Source organism: Ambystoma mexicanum, chromosome 1q, assembly GCF_040938575.1.
Source record: "Ambystoma mexicanum isolate Mex_15411 chromosome 1q, UKY_AmexF1_1, whole genome shotgun sequence".
Lineage (NCBI taxonomy): Eukaryota > Metazoa > Chordata > Amphibia > Caudata > Ambystomatidae > Ambystoma > Ambystoma mexicanum.
In genome coordinates, this window is record NC_090922.1 from 297,160,932 (window position 1) to 297,177,928 (window position 16,997).

At 50.8% G+C, this 16,997-nt stretch overlaps 1 protein-coding gene across 3 annotated transcripts in view; it reads right to left on the minus strand.

The window, feature by feature from the left end:
• LOC138527486 (zinc finger protein 25-like) overlaps positions 1–16,197 on the minus strand; it is a 778,719-nt gene extending 762,522 nt beyond the window's left edge. For 2 of the 3 annotated variants that reach the window (XM_069638740.1, XM_069638722.1), the window contains exon 1: positions 16,072–16,197. The gene's annotated coding sequence lies outside the window, so the exon portion shown is untranslated. The remainder of the gene's footprint in view (positions 1–16,071) is intronic. The other variant, XM_069638730.1, reaches the window with a different exon arrangement.
• Between the last annotated feature and the right edge of the window lie 800 nt (positions 16,198–16,997).

Sequence of the window (16,997 nt, forward strand, 5' to 3'; positions counted from 1 at the left end):
CCACCAGGTAGGCCAGGACATCATCCGCAAATAGGGAGAGCTTAAATTCTACCTCACCCCTTTTGATACCTCTAATATCTGGGCTGGCTCTGACCGCTATTGCCAACGCCTCCATCGTAAGGACGTATATCAGGGGAGAGAGTGGGCATCCCTGCCTTGTCCCGCGGGAGAGGGGGAATGATTCAGACAATGTCCCATTCACCTGTACCCTTGCCTTTGGGGCCCGATAGAGGGCGGATATCCAAAGCATAATGTGAGTACCAAAACCCATCCTCCGGAGGAGGAGCTCCATGTAGCGCCACTCCACCCTATCAAAGGCCTTCTCGGAGTCCAGGGAAAGGACGCAGGCGTCCAAGTCCGATGATTGGGCGAAGTGGAGGAGGTCTATTGTTTTGCGGATGTTATCGGACCCCTGCCTTCCTCTAATGAAGCCCACCTGGTCCCCGTGTACTAGTTTCGGCATGATACCTTCCATCCTCCTCCCCACCACCTTGGCCAAGATCTTGACGTCAATGTTTAATAGTGATATGGGGCGATAGGAAGAGCAATCCGCTGGGTCCCTTCCCTCTTTGGGTAAGACTGCTATAATAGCTCCCATCATAGAATCTGGGAGGATGTCACCCTCCAGCACCGCATTGAAGACCCTTGCTAGGTAAGGGGCCAGAGTGGAGCAAAATCTCTTGTAGAAGAGGACGGAAAAGCCGTCCTCCCCCGGGGTAGTGCCCACCTTCATCCCACTAATCACCTTGTCCACCTCATCCTCGGTTATCGGGCCCTCCAACCCCTCGGACATTTCCCCGGAGAGGGACGGGATCTGTATTGAGTCCAGGAAGTTTTCTATCTGGGTGTCGTCCCCTTCGCATTCGGATGAATAGAGGGTTCTATAGTATTGCCGGAAAGCCTCTCTTATGTGGGGAGAGTCACATCCCAAGAGTCCCCGGGTGTCCCTCACTTCCTTTACCCTCCTGCTTTTCTGTACCTCCCTTAACTTCCAGGCTAGGATCCTGTCCGCCTTGTCCCCTTTCTCATAATATTTTTGCTTAACCATTTGAAGACTCCTCTCCGTTTTGTGTAGGAGGAGGTTTTTAAGCTGGAGCCTATAGTCCGCCAGTGCTGCCACCCGGTCGCGGTCTAGGGGTTGGGTCGGGGATCCCTCCGGCTGGAGCCTGGCTATCTTTTCTCACAGGGCTTTCTCCTGGGCCAATCTCTCCCTCTTCTTTAGGGCACCTATCTTTATGAGGACTCCTCTTAGGGTTGCCTTGAAGGCGTCCCAGAGCGTGTGCGTGTTCACCTCTCCGTTGTCATTAAGCTCAAAGAACTCTGTTATGGAGTCCAAGACCTCCTGAGCAATGACCTCATCCTTTAACAGGGCGTCATTACATTTCCAGCGCCCTTTGCTTTCCCTATTCCCTATTCCCTACTTCTTTTGTGATGCTGATGCGGACCATGTCGTGGTCCGACCAGGGGACTTGGTCTATCCTGAAGTCTGATACAACCGGGCAAAGACTGTCGTCTGTTAGGATGTAATCTATCCTGGAGAATGAATTATGTATAGCAGAGTGGTAAGTGAAGGAGGGGATCCCTGTCCTCGGGGTCGGGATAGTATCTATCAGGCCCAGGTCCTCATTTACTCTCCGGAAGCTCTGTGCCATGGCCTCTTCTACAGGCCTGGGGTCGAGGGGGCCCATCCGCTTCCTATCTAAGGTGGGATCCAGGACCATGTTAAAGTCACCTCCCACCACTAGTGGGCCCTTCATGAATAGCCTGAGCTTGTCCCTAGTTTCCTCCCAGAATTGGGCCTGGTTTTCGTTCGGGCCGTACACTACCGCAAGGGTGATGGAGGCCCCCTGTAGGGTGCCCCGTATCAGCAGGTAACGGCCTTCAGGATCTTTCAAGATCGCCTCCTTCTCAAACCCTACGCTCCTTCCTATTAATATGGCCACCCCCCTTTTTTTTAGATCTGTGGGAAGCGTGATAAACCTCCTCAATTCCACCCCCCTGCATCCTGGGCTCCTTCCCCCTAGCCCAGTGTGTCTCTTGGACAAACAGTAGGTCTAGTTTCGCCTGCTTAAACTCTCTACAAATCAGAGATCTTTTTGTGGGGGTGTTCAGTCCCCTCACGTTCAGGGTGCCCACTCCCAGGGCCGGATGGCTGTCAGCCATAGTCAATGTTTCCTGCCATACTGGTCAACAATTTCGCATCGGTTCTCCCTTTTCGCTCCCCTTGATTCACCGGTTGGACACTATTGAAATGAACCCCCAACAGCCCCTCTAACCCTATCCCCAACAAACAAACCCCAACTTGGTCATAAACCCCCACCCCCTCCCCCGGCGTCCAGCCAGATAGTTCCGCCATTACTGGCTTTTTGGCCGGACCACCAGCCTGCCCCTTTCGGCCAGGCATTCCTTATGGAATCTCTTTCGTGTGAGCCCCCCCCCCCCCGATTTCTTTCCTGTAATTGCCTCCTTTTGTACTTGCTGTTCAGCCTGATTCTGGGATCGTTCTTGCCTTTCGGCGGTCCCCGTGTTACTGTCTTGTAGTTAGTCTGCTAACTCCGGACGTTCCGGGGGACCGGTCTTTCGCGCCAGTGCTGGCTGGGACCCCCTTGGTAATCATCCCTCCGAGTCATTTCGCTCTGCTTCTTTCGCTGGAGAGGGTGTGTTCATTTTTCTAAATTTCCGTGCCCCAGATTTCTTTCTCCTTTCGCTCGCCGGGCCCGGGCCGCCCGCTCTGCCCGTCGCCGGTCCTGATGGCTCCCTTCGGGGGGGCGGGTCCACCACATAGTCCTGGATGGCTCCTTTAATGTCCTCCTCAGTGATCAGCGTCGTCCGTTGGCCCTGATATTCGAAAGTCAGGGAGAAGGGAAAGCCCCATCTATATCGTACTCCCTTGTCCTTCAGCAGCTGTGTGAGGGGGCGGCACATCCTGCGTTTGGAAAGAGTGTATTCAGAGAGGTCCTGAAAGATGGAGACCTGTGAATTATTGTACGTTATCTCTCGAGTCTTCCTGGCTGCTTCCAGAACCCGTGTTTTCTCTAGGTAGTAGTGGAACCGGACCAGGATCGAGCGAGGGCCCCCTGCTCGTCCTCCCGCCCTGTGTACCCGGTCAAATGTGAGCTCAGCGGTCATCTCCTCGTCGAAGAGGAGGGCTATTATGCTCCGCACCATTCTGGTAAGCTCTCTCTCCGTTTCCCCCTCTGCCTCCGGAACTCCAAAAAACCTGAGGTTGTTTCTTCGTTCTCTATTCTCGAAATCATCCATTTGTCTGGACCTCTCCTCCTCCTTCTCCAGAGCTGCTAACCTCATGTTAGTCTCTATCTCCAGGGTTGTTGAGGAGGATTGGTTGGATTCAACCTGCAGGAGTCTGTCCTCCACTTTGTCAACCCGTCGGTCCATCTTCTCCAGTTTCTGGGCTTTGTCGGAGCGCATGTCTCTAATTTCTTGTAATATGGATGCAAAGCGCCTCTCCATTGCCTCCGTTGCGTGGGTAGTGGCCTCTGAATGGGCTATCTCCCGGGCACAAGCCGGGTCTCTTCCGTGTGGGCTTGGGTCTCGGTAGCGGTATTTCTGTAGACTCTTTTGCCAGTCCATTCAGTCTCCCCCTGGACGCTCCGTTGGTTGTACTTGGGCTGGGGGGGGCTCCTGGAGGGTCACCTCGCGGGATCACCTGAGCTCGTGGAAGGGCGGGCACACGCCCTGCCTGTCTCGGGCGGGGGCCTCACACCCGGTGACCGCCGGGCTTTCTGTGCCCTCTGTGTCCTCCTTGGGGGGGGATTGTTTGCCCTTATGTCGTGCTGCTTGGGCCCAGAGCCCTCTCCGGTGGCGGGGCCGAGGGGATCCGTCACTTCTTTCTCCTCCCGCCTGCTCCTGCCGTGCCTGGGGGACCCCTCAGGGTGGGCACTCGCCCCGCCGTTCCCCGGCGGGGGCCTCACACCCGGCGTCTTCCGGGCCTTCCTTGCCCCTTGTGTCTTCCTTACCGCGGGTGGGGTGCCCGGCCGTTGGTGCGGCCCGCTCGCGATGTTGGCCGTGAGGGCGCTTCCCCCCGCTGACTGTGTGGGTGGGGGTGCGGGGAGGCTGCCAACCGCCCCGTAGACAGTCCGCCACCCCCACCTGGGGTCCCTGAGTCCGCCCCGGGACTCTCACCTCTTCGTGGCCTGTTCGGGCCTATGCTCCTCTCCTACTCCACTCCCCGGGTCGGGCGCGTCTCCCACGCGGTGCCCGCCTTCTCCGTCGGCGGTCCTCACCCCCGGGTGGGTCCCACCGGTTCTCACTCTGCGTTGGAGCCACGGGGGATGGGCGGTCGCCGCGGCGTCGGAGGTCGGCTCTCCCTTGCCTGTCTCCAGTGCGGTGGTCCTCGGCTCCTACTTTCGGCTACGCGCCGTCCGGGCCCTCTGACGCACCTCCGCTGCTGGTCCCGCGGCCTTGGATCCGCGGCCCTGAATCTCCGCTTTCCCTGGGTCCCTCGACCCCGCTGTTTCGCTCCGCGGGGGCACAAGGGGTTCACCCCGCTCTACCACCCGTTCTTTCGCCTCGGGGGGATCTATGGGGGAGCTCAATCCCGATTCAGACCTGGCCGGTGGCGGAGCGCAGAAATCAGGCAGCCATTGCCTGTGCGCCCCCTGGTGGCCTTTTTCAGTTTCAAGATTTTAAAGTGAAAGTCTCCCAGCACAACGGATTGTGACTGCTTATCCAAGTAAGATTGTATCCGCCAGAGCACTTAGTAATGGCCATATGTTTGAGTGATTCCAGGAGGATGGCGTAGTCCATGGTATCAAAAATGCCGATAGATCTAGTAACGTCAGGGAGTCCATGCCATCATCTGTCATACTCCTACTGTCCTACATTACTGACCTAATGGCAGGTTCTGTGGTCATTTTTGGGTGAAACCTGCATGGTAGGTGTTTAGAACATCTATTCGACATGCTGTGCCACTACTTATTTTTCAAGCAGTTTTCCAAAATAAGGACGTTGTAAAATTGGTACTAAATCTGTGGATCTAAACAGTTTGCATCATGTATACCACATGATGCAAACTGTTTACATCCACAGATTTAGTATGTTCAAAAATCAGTTGGAGAGAGCTGGCTATATTGTTTTGTAGAGCTGGGAAGATAATAGGGTCAAGAGATTCTGGAATGGCAGAAATGGAATCAGAGAACCTGCTGGCTTAGAGTTGCCAAGATCGTCTCCTATCAGGTGCCCCCTTGCCCTAAAGAAACTACCACTGTTCTCACAGACCTCCAAAGTAGGGGTTATCGAGTTCCTTTACCAAATATATAGTTGACTGCACTCAAGTTACTCTAAGATGTTTTGGGGAAATACTGGGCGCCACTTGTGTTATAGGTTTTTGTGGTTTATAGAATATGATTTTAATAGATTTCTGAAGTAGTTTTAGGTTGCATGTATCATCCTTAGCGTTAGGGGGCGTGGCTTGAGCTCATGGAGTGAAGGCAAGCCTCGGAGGAGCTCCGTCCAGATCCTACTACGATCCTTGATAATCGCAGCTTCACACAACCTTGAGCCCTGCAAACACAGAGGCGCTCTGCACACTACGGCCACAGGAACGGTGAAAATCGGAGCTGGCTCCATGTGAAACGAAGCCACAGAAAGCGGACCCCCAGGCACGCAGGATGGCGGCCTGAGCAGCAGCCCGAAGAGCGGTGGGGGAAGGGCGCATCAGAAGCAAAGTGCCCATGTGGAAGCCACGAGCGGATGAGGCCCCGCCAAACTCTGCGGATCCCGCCTGGACTGCTTGCCGCACGCCTGGATGGCATTACACAGTGGAAGGCCCCGACCACAGAGGCGAAGTACTCCGGGGCTAACGCAGCGGAGACAACTGGCTGCAGGAGCACCCGGTGAGGCTGACGGCCGGAGTGCGAGGGAGGCCGCGACCCGACCTGAGGAGTGAGCGGCCACCTCAACTGGAAGCGAGAAGACATCGTGCCGGCAGGTGCAGGCAATCCCGCTGTGCCCATGACACTGAGCGGGACGGGTGCAGCTGCTCGAAGACAACGGCTGCTGTTGTCGGAGATGAAGCCTCGGCCCGCGCTGCGATCCACGCTGGCACCAGCCCGCAACACTTCAACCGTGGACAAACTAGAACTAGAACAGGCCTGGGAGAACGGCAGGCTGGTGGGACTCGCTGGGGGGCCCGGAGAAGGCCTGCCAGGAGAAGAGACACCCCGCCTGCACCAGGACCGAGGAGAGGTACTCGGGGGACACCAGCAGCCTGAAGTCGCACTGACACCCACGACTAGGCACGCTGTAACACAGCCTATGTGGGCACAGCACACAAGTAATCTCCGAGCCCTGGAGCGGGCACGGGAACACAACTGAGACCACATTCAGACCCATCCACAAGCACCAACAGACAGCATGCAGCGGCGCACTGCCGCCCCCCCCAACACCACCACCACATAACACCAACATTGGAAACAAGGCCCTGGCGTCTGGACCCTCACTAAAGCCCCAGACCCTGCCAGAGAAGAGGTGGACCCCACACGGCCTGCAGGAACACTGCTGCACAAAATCCTGGGGTGCACTGGTGGAATTGGAACACGCCTGAAACGGCAACACACCACACTTGGAATTCAACACCGGAGACAGCCCCAGGACCTGCACCCCGGATAACACCACCACGAAAAGCAACACAATTCCACATATAAGTGCCCAAGCTCACCTAAAACTAGGCGAAGCCCCACCAAGGCCCTGCAAAACGACTATACACCTGCCAAATAGCAGCAATCCCTCACCCAGGCCAATACCACCACGACAACTCGAGAAACCACACTGAGGATGTCTCCCCTCCCCCCAGAAACAAGCCTAAATCGTCCATAATGGATTAATTCGCAGTGGCGAGGCCCAAGCAACAATCACAGCACAAAGCCGCCACTGACGAAGAACCACCCGTTCACGACTAAGACCCCATGGATACACAGGTGCTCCAAGCCATAGCAGCGCTCAGGTCGTTCATTGACACCAAAATTAAGGAGGTCAAGTTAGACATGCAGCTGATGCATCAGGATGCCCACAACCTGGCAGAGAGTGTAACCACAGCAGAAGCTAGTCTGCAGAGCACTGTCGAGACCACCTCCGACCTGCAAGCGAACGGAGGGGCGCGCCCGCCGCAGCAATATGCGTATACTTGGAATACCAGAGGACATGGAGGGATCAACCCCAACCAACTCCGTGGAGACCTTGCTCCTACAAGAAATCGGGGCCGGAAAAATCACCCAGGGATTCTCTGTGGAACGGGCCCACAGATCTCTGCAAAAACGGCCCCCGCCAAGATCACACCCACGCCCAATAATTGGGAAAATCTTAAACTTTTGCGACAGAGAAACGATACTGAAGTACTCAAGGGAGGGAGGGGAGACACAAAACAACTCCAAGATAGTAATGTATCCAGATTACACCCCCACAGTGCAACGTGCGAGGAATTATTTTGTGCCTGTGAAGGCGAGGTTTCGAAAACTCAACATTAAATACATGTTGCTTTAGCCCTCCCGCCTGAAGGTTATCTACAATGGAAAGGCGATATTTTTGGAGACCCCTGGAAAGGCGATATTTTTGGAGACCCCAGCTGCAGCGAACATGTGGCTGGAGCATAACACCTAGACGGAGAAGAGGAACCCACGTTGCAAGCGGATGCCAGATGAGAAAGAAGCAAAATGCGCCCAAGCCTGCACACGATAACACACGAGCGCATGATGCAAGTCAACAAAGTCCGACTATTGCTGCAACAATATTATCTGCAAATGTGGATGAGAACACAAGCAACCTGCTGCAACACCGCTGTTAGCTACTCCGGACGGAGCTCCGGGAACCACACATGCAGCTCACTACAACCCACCCCTCCAAAACCTGTCCAGGTGCCGGCACAACACCCACGCCTAATGACCTGGAACGGTCCAGACGACGCGGGAGCCTCTGAGCGTTGCCAGTCAAAAGCAACTGCTGGAGGCAGTTCTTTGTTGTTCATCATTCACCGGAATGAAGGTTAACACTGTTTAGAAGTCTCCAAATAAAAATGCAAAGACCCTTGGATGGTCGGAGGAGGGAGCGGGCTTGAGGGGGCAGCACCATGGGAAGGCGGGACACCCCTCCTGCTCAGGGACCGCAGCGAAAATTAACGACAGGGGGCCAAAAAACCCAGGACCCCCCCCCCCGAAACAGCATGGTGACAGGGATTAAAGTGCTGACGTGGAATGTGCAAGGACTGGGCACCTACCTTCGCAGAAATCAAATCAAGTCATATCTTTGAAGGAAGAAGGTTGGGATAGCCCTGCTACAGGAGAACCACTGTACAGAGGAGTCGGTGACCAAACTGCAAGACCACTGGGGCGGACAAGGGTTTGGAGCCACCTATTCCAGGTACGCAAGGGGTGTGTTCACTTGGATTGATACCCACCACCCCTTCGGACTAAGTCAGAGAAAGACCCGGAGAGCAGATTTGTGATACTATGGGGCCACATTGAAAAAACAGAGGTATGCATTGTGAATTTGTATTACCCCAATACCAATATCCCAGCCCACCTGAACTCAATGTATGCGAAAATTGCACAGCACAGGAATGGCTTTTTTGTTTGGGAGGGGTGGGGGGACTTCAATTGCATGAACAACCCAAATCTGGACAGGTCCAAACCCCCCCACAAGCGGCCCGACGGCGGCCACAACAGCACTGCACTCCATGCTCGAACGCCTGGAACTGGCTGACACCTGGCGAGAACTACACCCGGGGGAAAGAGGATATTCTTATTTTTCATCCCCACACGGTCTCTACACCAGTCTAGACTATATCTTTGTCGGAAGGGAACATGCGTTCCAAACAGAAAAGGCGCAATACCTGGGGAGAACTATCTCAGACCACACACCCCTGCTGGTGGAGTGGAACAACACTGGCCGCAGACCCCCCATTCCCATGTGGAGAATGCCAATAGAACCCCGGAAGGACCAGGCATTCAGGGACGAACTCCGTGACTCCATAGAGAATTACATAGAGACATCATAGGAAGCGTAGACAAGGGGAGCACGGCATGGGATGCTCTGAAGGTGGTAATGTGAGGAGAGATTATAGCGGGAGGGATCAGAAGGCTGTTAAAGTCGGAATTGGAGAGCCAGGAGAAGGAAATCGAGAGGCTAGAGTCCACCCTCCCGGATAGTACACAAGGGGAAGATGCCCTTAGAACACTCAGAGAGGAATGCAAGGAGGCTTGGGGCAGGCTCGCTCAATCCGACTACACCAACAGAACCACTAGGGCACACGCTGAAGCAGACAAACCCAGCCACATCCTGGCCTGGCTCTGCAAGAAAGAACACCCCAGATACCTAATCACTGCACTAAAAGACGAAAATGGAACCTTACAACAGACGCAGCTGAGCATTAACGACACCTTCAAGCACTTTTACGCTCAGCTGTACTCCCACGAAGACCAGATTCCCCTAGAGCAGATCACAAACACTCTGGACGAGATAGGACTGCCCACACTATTCCCCACACATACCGAAGCACCGGAAGCAGACATAACCACAGAAGACATAACAGAGGCAAAGAAATCCCTAGTTACTTGTAAGGCACCTGGCAGTAATGAGCTGCCCTCAGAATTTTACAAATCCTATGAATCATCCCTGACACCCATACTACACAAGGTCTTTCAAGAGGCACTAGAACAGGGAGTCTTGCCTGACAGCATGAGAGAAACTCTTGTGGTCTCAATACTCAAACCCAACAAACCCGCAGACGAGTGCGGCTCATATCACTATCTCGTAATGCTAAACTATGACGTCAAAATTCTTACCACAATACTGGCCAAGAGGCTGACCGGAGCTATAGGCGAAATAGTCCACACTGACCAAAATGGCTTTGTACCGGGCCGCAACACCACTCTGAACCTACGCAGGCTCCAACACATAATAGACCAGATCAATCAGAAAAAAGGCATGTACGCATTATTGATGGGTGAAAGTGCTCTACACTAAAGCAAGAGCGCGGGTGAAGTCCGGGAAGTGCGTCTCTGCAGCATTGGATATAGGAAGGTTAACCAGACAGGGCTGCCCGCTATCGCCCACGCTTTATATATTGGGGTTAGAACCCATCGCCATTTCCTTCAGGAAGCAATTCTTCGACGCGGGCATACGGGTGGGGGGGGGTGTACCACGTAATCTCCCTGTATGCGGACGATGTTCTCTTGTATGTCATGGACCCGCATCTGAATGTACCAACCATGCTGGAGGTCCTGGACAACTACTCCAGGGTCTCTGGGATACAATTTAGCAGGCAAAAATCTTGCCTGTTCCCCCTAGCAGACCGGAGGGGAAGGAATGTAGAAGACCTCCCTTCGGTGGGAATACAGTGGCAAACTAACTCATTTCGATATCTTGGGATTAACATCATGCACACCCTACGCTAATGCATGAGCGCAACACCAGGACAGCGCTTCCCACCCTGCGCAAATCAATAGGCTTCTGGTCTAAGCTTCCCCTATCCATGATGGGCAGGGCTTCAATCATTAAAATGATTGTCCTTCCTAGATTTCTATACGGGTTCCAAAACGTGCACTACTACATTAATGCCCCTTTCTTTCGCCTGCTCGACACACTGCTTCGAGAATTCCCATGGGGGAAAAACAGGCACAGACTGGCACTCTCCACACTCGTCCTTCCATATAGACAGGGAGGAATACAGCTTCCAAACCTGGAGAAATATTATTTAGCGGCACAATTTAGTTTCATAACTAAGTGGCTGGCGGACGACACCACGTCCGAAACAACCCTACTGCGCCAAATGGTTTCCCCAATACAACTGAAGGAACTCATCTGGGTGCCCCGACAGCTCCTGAGGGAGGAGCCTTTACTCGTTGAACTGGGCAGGGAAATATGGCACAGGTCCAAAACACTCTTACGTGCGAAGCACCCATACTCACTGGAAATTCCACTGATCGCAGACCTATGCAAATCTAGTGCAGATCTGAAGAACATTAGACTCTGGGAAAGAGGCAGAGTTTATACCTGGGGGGACTTGTATGCAGGGGGCACCTTCTGAGAGTTTGCTTCGCTACAAGAAGAGGATGGCATGCCTAGCGGCCAGTTCTTGTGGTACCAAAGAATCCGCAGGATAGCACGGGCTAAGTGGGAGACCTGCCCTCAGGAACCAGTAGCGGACCCCCTCGTGACATTGTTATATAACCTCAGGGAGGGAGGGAGACCGGTATCCCAAATATACAGCCAACTAAGTGACATCCCGAATCCTCGCAGCGCCACACTGGTATCTAGGTGGGGAAAAGACCTGGGGACGGCAATGACCGACAAGGAATGGGACAGGGCGCTTATTTACCCCAAAGAAGTATCTAGGAATTCCATGTTCCGCCTCACACAGCTAAACGTATTATACCGCAGGTACTTAACCCCACACAAAATAGCGAAGTTCAACGGGCAGACACTACGCAACTGTGTCTGGTGCAACACTAACGAGGAAGACCTGTTTCACATGCTATGGAAATGCACAAAGGTGCAGAGCCTCTGGGCGGGTGTGGAGCAGGCCTGTAAAAGAGCAGGCATGACAATACGAATGGTCCCCCAGTGAATGCCTACTAGGAACCTACCCCAGGCTGGCTAAATCCAAACATACGATGAAACTCATGGACATAGCGTGTGTGCTAACTAAGAGGACAATCACAATGGCTTGGAAACAACCCGCTGGCCCACAGTATAACGCATGGTACAGAGGACTGGAACGCTGGGTGGGCGCGGAAACTAATGCCTGGGAAGAGAGTGTTGACAGATCTGTAGATGGCACAAGCGAGGCATTGGACGCCTGGAAACAACTAACATGGAGCATGTTCCACCCCTCAGATGACATGCCCCCGTGAACGCCTCGACGTAAACGCCACAGTGACCTGCCACCCGTGGTGGCACCTAAGCTGGAACACCTTTCGAACAATGGCTGTGGCCCTTTGTCCCTGAACAATCCCCCCAAACTGGAACTGCTTGCATTGGAATATATTGACAACGAACGGAGACAGTTAATGTTGTTTATGTTTTCTTTCGAGTGCTTCTTTCTTTCTCTCTTCCATTCTCTCACGAATAAATCACCAGATTTGCCATTTAAATATGACAAAATGCCAATAAAGAAATTTTTAATTAAATCATCCTGAGCTTTACCATTGTTGCTTAGGTCTCCCGATTGCAAGCTTCTCTGTTAAATCTTATGTGTACCTTTTGTGTGCGTTTTATGGATCTTTTTTAATGTGGTTGCCTTGATTGGGGCCAAAATGTTAAAATGCTCTATACATTTTGTATTCAAAGCCATAGGTAGACGGTAAGGTTGGTCTAATGGCTGTACCTCCCTAGTTAGTGGGCCAAAAGGGCCATGGTTGCTAGAATATGTTAGCAATTTATAGGTGGACTGAAATTGAATACTTTTTCTCCTGGGTCTAGTATTTGTAGTTGGGGGTAATTTGCATGTCAAAGTGGTCTGTCCAGTGGAATTTCTGTAGGGGTTCCACTGTAACACAGATGTTGGAGGTAAAAACTCTGTCCACCGCACGACTCATTATTTGCGTGTGTTTTTAAATTATCTGTGCAAGTTGAACATCATTTAGGTTAACCAACAGTGGCTTTGTTTTTAAAGGTGTGCCATGTTATAAAAAGAAATTAAGATCAAATATAATACACAGTGGAGATTGAGATCGAAGCCAAAGAGTAACTGGCTTCTTCTGTCACGCAAAATGTTAAGTCTGGAGGTATGCACAGTACAATTAGATTGTCTGTGTCTTTTAGTGACATAGTGCATTTAGCATATAAAGATACATGTCTACAAGTTCTGAAGTAGACAGTGTTTCTGCAGAAGATTTATTTTTACCAATAAAAAGCTAGTCCACCGCCTATAGGGAGACCTGGGAAAATCCAGGTGAGTTTTAGATGCAGGAAGTCCATGTTTAAATTACTAGACCATAATCAATATTTTATAACACGCTTAATACCGGGGACCAGTCTAAGAGCGGGACCAGGATTCAAACCTGTGTTGGTCGGCGTTGACCCCGAGGTATCCCCACGGCCATATATTCGATTTGTTTACTGTAGACGACACAATTTAACAGATACCCATTCCAGATTCTGGTTGAGGCAAACACTCTACCTGTAGTTTTTGCTCAAATATGTGAGGTTTCAATAAGGATTCTGTCGTTATCAGAGGGATATCATTTGCCAACGATATAATTATTGCTTTTTCATAAACGTTACGAGTTGTTGAGCAAAAAAGCTCAAAAGCTACTTTGACAAAGTGCTGTACCCTATGCAGGGACTGTGCATGCATGACAGTATTGCATTTGCTGCAATAGTGTTCATTGGTGTGCCTTCATAGGGAAGTCAATCCAAGGTCAGAAGAGCTTTTGTGAATGCTGTCCACTATCTTGGGATGGTGAAGTCAAAATATATATACGAGATTGTGTTGAGACAGTGGGGAGGCAAAGCACAGGCACGCTCCTGTTCTTTTACAGGCCATAAACGGAAGAGAAAAAAAAACATAAAATGAAATCATACACTAGGCAGTTTACGAATGACCAATACAATAAAATTAAACTAAATAAAAGGAGTCAGGCATCCAAATAGCATTACTATCGAATTAAAAAATGTAAAATTAGCGAATAGAAAGCCAAAACAGATTAAAATAAGAACGTGGTTTCAGAGGTAATCTGCACAGCGCAGCTCAAAGTGTGTTGTACTCCATGACGATACTACTACTATGATGCCTTCTGAGCGTGAAAAGAAGTGCGCTACCTAACCCTTCCTGGCCGTTCCTGTACCTACACTCCAATTCCATTAGGCGAGTGCTTCATCCTCTTTTGTGCCCGAGAAGACAAGGATGAATACGCCCTGGACGAATACGAACAATGTATATTATTCTAAACAAAAGGACATGATTCAAATCGTACAGCCTATTATAGCAGATTTGTAGTAAAGTATTAGAATGATACAAGCAATTGCGTTATATACTGGTGTTCAAAATTAAAACAGCGGGAAGAAAAACAAAGGCACTCGAGCAGAAATATGTCATAATTACAGAAAAACAAATGCATGTGTATTATTGGTACGATTTATTTTACATAAAGGAAACTTTTCTAATCACAGGTGTGGATGCTCTGATATAATATGGCATTTAAAACGCGCCTGTACACAAGTGTTTCTAGGCGCGACTGCACCAACAAAGCTTTATTGGTAACAAGAGAAAAAGGTAAATATGTAATAGGAAAAAACGGAGACCCCTAATTAAAGCATAGTGGTGTCCGTGTTATCCTATTACCCCTCACCTAAATAATGATCATGCCTCGTCTGAATACGCGCGCTGCTACGTAACCCTCCACAATTAGGAGGTATCAGAATTTAAAATTGAGAAAACGTTTTAATTACGAATGCAACTACAAAACAAATCCACCCAGGCTTGAAAAAGTAAGGTGAACAATATCTGTCATACAGCCTTACCCGGTTCTCGTGCATTATATATCAGTACAACATCAGAAAAGAACATGTCTTAAGCAATGTGTAAACATTCCGTTAGCAGCATTTGCTTTTTCACCTTTCTTTTCTACCCAAAATAGGGAAGAGCAAAGTAACATTACAATTACCAATATACAATGTAAATTGCTGGTGTGGTGATCTGCTTAAAAATGAACAACATTAATGCCTGCCAAGTCAGCTGCGATTACAAAGGCAGTAACAATTTTACCGATGCAACGTAAAAATTACAGGCGAGACTACAAAGAGTTCCCAGACTTTACATGTGTGTTCGTCACAATGCTCGGGGTTGAAATTCATGAGTGTAACAACAGAACATCCAGTGCGTATCATAAAAGGAATAAGAGCATGGGTGGCCACTCGCTATTCCTCCTTCTGCAGCTGGTCCCGCTTTCTTGTCCTTCTTTAGGTTACGATCCCTCTGTGGCCCCTCCAAGTGGCCAATCTCTATATAGGGTAGTCCTTCTTGCTATGGTCGCTTAATGTGGTTTCCTATTTGTATGGCCCGCTCTCTCTGTAGTTTTACTACCTTAGAGAATGATGTCTGAATTACCTCTGCCTGTAATCTATGCGCTGGACTCGATTTCGAAGCTCTCTATGTGTAGAAGTCCGCCACTTCTTTACAGGTGTGTGGCTTTCTCTTTCTATCTCGCTCCATAACCACAACTGTCCTATTCCTAACGTACGCAGAGGCTCTTCTCTGTGCTCATCTGTCAACAGGATGGCCACTCCATATGCTACCTTCGATCCCTCTATTGGCCAATCCAGCTCTGTATTGATGGCTTTTCTCTCGAAGTTCCAACGCTAATCATCTCTCGCACTGGTCCGACCTCTTCCCCCGTGCTCTTGCACCCCATGACTGTTTGGTGCTCTATTATAAAAGTCAGCGTTTGGGAACTGTTGCAGAAAGCGGACGAATGCTCGTCTCCCGTTGACTTGCATTAGAAAGATGGAGTATGAGGAGGGACATGTTAAAACATGTAATGGCATTCTGTTATGATAAAACAGCCGTGTCCCCATCTTCAACATGGACTCGCCCAACCTATATGATCACTCGAACGGTTGGATATTTTATTTATTATTTCCACTTCTGCCTATCTCCATGGGATCGTCCCTTTTTTGTCCCCTACTCTGTTCCTGCTCTATGGTCTCTCTCGTTGTCTCGGGTGTCCAGTCTATTCTTTGTTCGTCAATCCTGTATTTCCTTTAACGACCCAACACATACTGGGGGGTACGGTCTTGCTTTGATTCACCAGTTGGATTGACAATCGTTTTCTATATGAAAGCCAAAGCCTGGAAAGGCGACGCTTGAATGTGTAGTTATCGGACCATCTGACTTTATTGCCCATCTCTATTGCTAACCTCTGGAATTGTTCACTTCTCACCGTGGTTCTCCATCTCTGTTTCCACTACAAGCTGCCTAGCCTCTCTGCCGTATCTCTCCGTTATCCCTCCCCCATAGTACTTTGTGACTAAAGGTTATCGTAAAGAATGTATCAACGTAATTAGGCTGCTACGGTAGGCCAATATATGACACTGTATTGGAGCCGGTGCCTTTACCTTCAGCAGCTATTCCTCTGCTCCGGTACCGTAAAGCTACGGACCAGTTCCCATTAGAAGAACGGCCCTTGCAACGTGGCCTCATCAGGTGACTTACACGTTACGTCTAATACAATGTACGTCTTGCACAAGCTCTTGGGTAGTGGCTAGTTCCCATCCGAGAAACATACCATAGCAACGTCCCGCCTACTCTTCTTCACGTGACTTTAGGCAAGTCCCATGCCATTCTCTTATCGTTTGACGTCATCATTGTGATTTTCGTGAGCGGGAACGGGAAGGCTTGGACAGCATGCCAGCACAGGCAGGTACATTTAACTACCGGTTGCTTTGTCCTTATTTTGATTTTGGTTGCAGCAATAGAAGGTTTTCGTTTGTCTTCTTGGCTGGCCGTGCAGCACACCCCGAGGGAATCTGAGGGCAGATGTTTTTTGCAAATTCGTCTGCCATCAAGTCGGATTTATTGTTTGTGTAAGCACAGTGTTGTGGCCTTTAAGGACGACAGGATGCTGTGCAAGGGCACTAACTGTCTTTATTGTAAGACAAAGGGGTGGACCTTTAGTTGTCCTAACGCAGGGCAAGCAATTACTCACAGTTCAGTTCACTGTTCAGGAACTTCCCAATTGACTCACTGGGAAATAGGTGTGCACACCGATAGCACGCTGCAAGCTTCTAGGGCCCCCAGGTAACCTCCTGTGGCTGTGGACTTGCGCCCTAGAAGCTGGACTATGAGGCTACTCAGGATCTCATGTTGATGACTCCTTGTAATGTTTAGTGGCTCCTCAGAAGGAGCAGCGCTCGCCGGCACGACTTGCCTGGCTCACTGCCAGCCTCCGACTGGTGCCAAAAGCTTCTCGCGGAGCGCAGGCTCGTGAGATCCCGTTGGGCCGAGATCTCGCGAGACCGCGCCTCCGCGGTCACGGGACGTC